This window comes from Medicago truncatula, chromosome 1 (genome assembly GCF_003473485.1).
Source record: "Medicago truncatula cultivar Jemalong A17 chromosome 1, MtrunA17r5.0-ANR, whole genome shotgun sequence".
Classification (NCBI taxonomy): domain Eukaryota; kingdom Viridiplantae; phylum Streptophyta; class Magnoliopsida; order Fabales; family Fabaceae; genus Medicago; species Medicago truncatula.
The window spans coordinates 31,451,693-31,457,692 of NC_053042.1; the positions used below are offsets into that span (position 1 = coordinate 31,451,693).

Genomic DNA, 6,000 nt, shown 5'->3' on the forward strand with positions numbered 1-6,000 from the left:
CATTCCATGGTACAATCATTAATAGCATCATACTCTTGCCATAACCTCTGCAATTTATTAAAGTATGTAGTAACAGATCCACCATTTTGTTGAGTAGAGATTACCTCACGATACAATTGATATGCTCTTGATGCATCTTGGTTTACTGAATACGTCTCCTTCACGGTTTCCCAAATTTCCTTTGTCGTAGCCAAGCGAATGAAGAGGGATCTAGTTTCTTTGGTCATAGAATCCAGAAGCCAAGACTTGACCAAGCAGTTTTCATCTTCCCATGTTTCATACTCCTCAGATTTTTAGTCTTTTGGTGTAGCCTTTGTTCTGGTGACGTAACCCCAATGTTTTCTGCCTCTGATCTTGTTTTGTGCATTCAACGACCACTCGACATAGTTGCTGCCGTCAAGTCATTCTGGGGTTAGTGCATCATGATAGTGGATCGCAGCGGAAGAATTAGGTTACAGTTTCTCCGATTTATCATTCTCGGAAGAAGCCATAAGAAATTATTCAAAGAAACCAACAAGCACTGATTCCTATATTGTAGAGAGGAAGTCAGCGTTGGCTCTGGATACCATCTAGAAAAGTTTCAGAGAATAATTTCATATATATATTCATAGAGTAATGCAACGTTACATATATACACAAGACTCCCTATAATTCCTCCTCTATTAAGGGAATGACAACTTCCAATTAACTACACACTGTACAATTGACTAATTTACACTTACTGCTATCATAATATCTTACTGCCTAATTTAGCTAACAGAATATTTGACTTATCTTAACACCATATTTAAATCATTGTGTTCTACCTATGAAGGAAACCAGCAGGTAAAGGAAGCTAAAGCTAACCAACTGATGCATCATTATGAGCTTTTTAAAATGAAGGAGGATGAAGATATTGAAATCATGTATTCAAGGTTTCAAACTCTTGTATCTGGCCTTCAGGTTATGAATAAAAGATATATTGTTCCTGACCATGTCAAGAAGAATACTAGAAGTCTTCCTACCAGGTTCAGACCAAAGGTTACCTAAGTGTGAAATTCTTTATGGTTCAGATATGCTATATATGGGAGAATCAAAGTTCCAGTCATGGTACCTGAACAGTAGTTGCTCCCGATACATGACAATAGAAAAGCATATGTTCCAAACCCTAACATTGAAAGAGGGGAGAACTATGGGATTTTGAGGAAGCCATAAAGGTAAGATTATTGGTATAGGAGCTATTGGTAATTCTTCAATTTCAATCAATAATGTCTGACTTGCCAAGGGACTATCAGAGTTGAATTATCCACTCAGATGCTCTCTGTGGAGCATGTTAGAAAGGGAAAAATTTTACAACCTATTTCTAGACAAAGAACATCGTCTCTACCTTTAGACCCTTAGAAATGTTGCACACATGAATCAGTGAACATAAATATGAATTAGTCATAATTGATGATTATAGTAGATGGACTTAGGTTAAATTTCTTAGAACAAAGGATGGATTATTTGATGTGTTTAGCATCTTCTATACTCAAGTACAAAATGAAAAGGAATTGAAAATTCTGAAAGTTATAAGTGATCATGGACGAGAATTTGAAAATGAGCCATTTGAAAACTTTTGTGAAAAACTTGGAATTATCCATGAATTCTCTTATCCTAGAACTCCACAACGAAATTGCTAAGTAATTTTGGGCAGAAGCTGTAAACACAACATGTTATGTTCAAAACATAATCTACATCAGACCTATTTTGAACAAAATATCATATGAACTATATAAAGGAAGAAGACCAATCATTGCTTACTTTGACCAGTTTGGATGGTGTATTCTGCATCAAGAAGAGAGCCTCCTTTCTCTTTGTCTGAAAGGATAATACTTTCCTAAGAGAAACTTTCTTCAGGCAACTCTAGGATATAATCCGAGCTATACCTGGCGCAACATCTTTTAGGCGAGAATGAAGATTGTTGATCATGCAGGTTACTGGAAAATGGGTGATGGGAGGAATATCTGAATATAGGAGGATAATTGGTTGCCTTCAATAAAGTCACAAGATATGGGTAACTGAAGAAATGCATATTTAAACTCCAACCAATTTGTCATCCTGCAAGCGAGTAATGTCTGGTTAAAACTTTGAAAGATAAAAACTATTCTAAAACATGTGCATCTGTTGTGGTGTAAACCCCATAGTCGTCTTCCGGTTCGAAATGAATTATTAAAAAAAAAAGGGACTGGTAGGAACAAATGATTATGCATGAGGGGATAGAACAGAAGTGCCCCAACCCATTCTTGTTATATTTGCTATGAAGTGTGGAAAGTGAGAAACGAGAGAGGCTCATTATTTAGTAAAGTTTGTTATTTCTTCTCTATATGAATTAGTATGGATTGAAAAGACCCCTCGTTGTATTTTAGTAGCACTTAATTTGCTTCCATATTTTGATTAATACAATTAGATATTTTAAAAATACACGGATAAATTTAGTGCATGAATATATTGCAAGCAACCTTAATCCATTAAGTGAGGTCGACTACATGAATCAAATTACATCATAATGTTCTATCATAAATCATATTTGGATCCAGCTCATTAATCTCTAAATTTTTTCTAATAGTTTCTCTTATAGTTTTTTTATATGTCTTCCTTTACCTCTTTTGACTTGATTTTTCTGATCTACTCTTCTTACAACGACATCTACATGTCTTCTCTCTACGTCGTGTGCGCGAATATATTTCTTGAGTTTTATAATACTTTTATTTAATCGATTTTTATAAAATTAACTTAAACATTTTTTTGGTATTATTATTATAATTATTATTATTACGTAAAAATATGAAACTGTTTGTTTGAAAAAATGTATTAAGATTTATAACTTATTAAGCATTGTAACAAAATGTGGCTGTAGTTTAGTGGTAAGAATTCCACGTTGTGGCCGTGGAGACCTGGGCTCGAATCCCAGCAGCCACAGTACTTAAATTTTTTATTATTTTGCTCTAAAGCATGTTAGCTATATTTTTATTTTTTATTATTTTCTTCTTAATGTTGCCATTTTTTGTTTCAGACTTAATTAACTACCATGGATGTAGCAAAACCTTTTGGATGCTGCAAGTAACTTTATCTTTGAATGACAAAATGTCAAAATCAGTTTCAAATTCATATTATAATTAAAAATAAATTGGAATCAACACATTTATTTATGAACAAAAAATACTTTGCAAACACAACATGGACAATATGAAATTGAAGTAATATATCGTTGGACGAAAAGTATGATAATTAAAGTAGAGCCCCTTCAAAAGAATTAAAGTAAAATAAATTTATTTATGGGGAAATATTGCGGACCTAAAATATGGACAATATGAAATTGGAGAAATATATCGTAGCAAGAAAAAGCATAATTAAATTTATTTATAAGAAAATATTGCTCACATAACATACATATGACTCTAATTGGTACTAAATGAAAAATGTAAAAGAGATCACAGTTAATTAGAGAAAGGCATTTGAAAATTTTACATGAGATATTAGCAACAACAACAGAAAAAAAAAATGAAAAAATTGGATTCATATCTTAGAAAAATTGCTCACCTAAAATACATATGACTCTAATAGGTATTGAATGGAAAATGTAAAAGAAATTAGAATTAATTAGAGAAAGGCATTTGAAATCTTTTTCACGAGATATTAGCAACAACAACAGAAAAGATGAAAAAATCGGATTCATATCTGAGAAAATATTGCTCACCTAAAATACATATGACTCTAATAGGTATTGAATGAAAAATGTAAAAGAAATCAGTTAATTAGAGAAAGACATTTGAAATTTTTTCATGAGATATTAGCAACAACACAAAAAAAAAAGCTAAAATATGGTTTTAGTCCCTGCAAATATGTCTCGTTTTGATTTTAGTCCCTGTAAAAAAAAAATTGTTTTTGGTTCCTGCAAAATTTTTTGTTTTTAAAATAGTCCCTGATCTCATTTTTGTGATGATTTGCATACGTGGCACATGATGACAGTGAACCCATTTTGTAGTTTTTGGTCCCTCCCAAAATATTTTGTTTTTTAAAAACAAAAAAGGAAATTTCGCTCACCTAAAATACATATGAATCTAATAGGTATTGACTGCAAAATGTAAACGAAATTAGAGTTGATTAGAGAAAGGCATTTGAACAATTTACATGAGATATTTGCAACAACAACAGAAAAAAATGAAAAAATCGGAGTGGATTGTATATTTTAATATAAGAGGGGAGGAGAGTGTAATTCAAGCATCTTTAAGTGGAGGGGAGTGTAATTTACTATTTTTTTAATTTTCATATATAATACATTTTCTCTCATTGTTGTATTGTATATCCTATTCTATTTTATATTTTTTCCACTCATTGCACTTCTTTTTGATCTCATGAATTTTCATCTTATGAATCTTATCATGCATCAAGTCAACACATCTCACACAGAAGTTTCATCCGAATCTCATGAATTTTTATACAAACTGAGCTAGCAGATGAACAACAACCACTGTTGGATCTTTGACCAAAAGATGAAACAACAACATCCCCCAAACTCAAAGGCCAAAACATCGACCGAAAATTCTTAGTATGGACACACTCACGGCCACTCTCATCGAGTTCATTTCCACATTCATCTTTGTTTTTGCCAGCATATCGACTCTCGCATCATCGTAAGAAATCTCACCGGAGATGACGCGGCCTTTAGTCTCATCGCCACCGCGATCGCTCACGCTTTTGCCCTCTCTGCCGCCGTGTATATAGGAGCTAGGATCATCGCCGTAAATCCTTACACGTTATGTGGCCATGCTAACCCGGCTGTCACTTTTGGGGCTTTTATGGGTGGAAATATTCACTTCATTCGTTGCCTTGGTTACTGGATTGCTCAGCTCCTTGCCTCCGTTGGTGCTTGCGCGCTCCTCATGGTCGTCACCGGTGGACAGTTTATGACTGTTAGTAGTGTTTGTTTTTTCAACAACTAATTACCAACATTTGTGATTTAAAAATAAAAAAAAATTTGTTTTAGAAATCAAATAGGACTTTGAGAGGGTGAGATTTCAAAATTATGGTTGAAATGGTTTAACTAACTAAAGATTAATTAACAAAAAAATATTAATTAAATAAACTAATTAAACCAAACTAGTTCAATTGATTCAATCCACCATGATTTAAAATGAGATCAAACAAAATTGACAAACTAACAAATTTGGTCCGGTTTTTAAAATTTTAAAAACAATTGAATTGACATTAAGTAATGAGTCTTTTGTTGGTATTCAAGGGTCCATGATAATTTACATTTTAATGTTAAATAAGTAAGAGAGATAAGGAAAATGTTATATATCAAGAATGATTTTATCAAGAAAGATTCAAGAATCGTATGGCAGATTAATCACCCTTTGATTTTAGTCTTATTTATTAACTTTTCATAAAAAAAAATACATAACACCCATCACCCCATGATTTCCGGCCAGGATGAGATTTTATTGGCTAACATTAATTTCGGGACAATTTCTTGATAAAATTTAAGGGTGATTATTCTGTCATGTCATTCTTAAATTTTTCTTGATAAAATTGTTCTTGATGTATATAGCATTGCTCTTTAATTATTGAATTGTTTGTTACCCAAACACTTTGTTGAACTCTCTAAAGAGTGAGATAATCATAGTGTTTAGATCAAGTATATTAGCGTGTTATTTTCATTTTTTTTTCACTTAGGGAGAGATTGTTGATATTCTCCCTAATAACATGTTTCTTACGGACCAAACTTGTTATAATGTATTTTTTTAGGGCATATTTCTTTTAATTTAATGATAAATTAGTACTTCTTCATTTTGATACCTTACAGCTGAACAAGTAACGAGTAAACTCTACCAATACTGGAAAGAGGATCCATCAACATGATTTGAGACCTTACAGCTGAAAATTGTTCATTTAGACCCTTAAGAAAAACTATGACCTAGTTAGAACCTTTGTATTCACACATCTTTGCAACTTTGCAATCATTAACTTAGTTACTAG

At 32.4% G+C, this 6,000-nt stretch overlaps 1 non-coding gene across 1 annotated transcript; it reads left to right on the forward strand.

Moving 5' to 3' along the window:
* Window positions 1-2,868: 2,868 nt before the first annotated feature.
* On the forward strand, window positions 2,869-2,940 carry TRNAH-GUG (transfer RNA histidin (anticodon GUG)). Its single transcript has one exon. It is a non-coding gene; the product is annotated as a tRNA-His (tRNA).
* The last annotated feature ends 3,060 nt before the right edge of the window (window positions 2,941-6,000 follow it).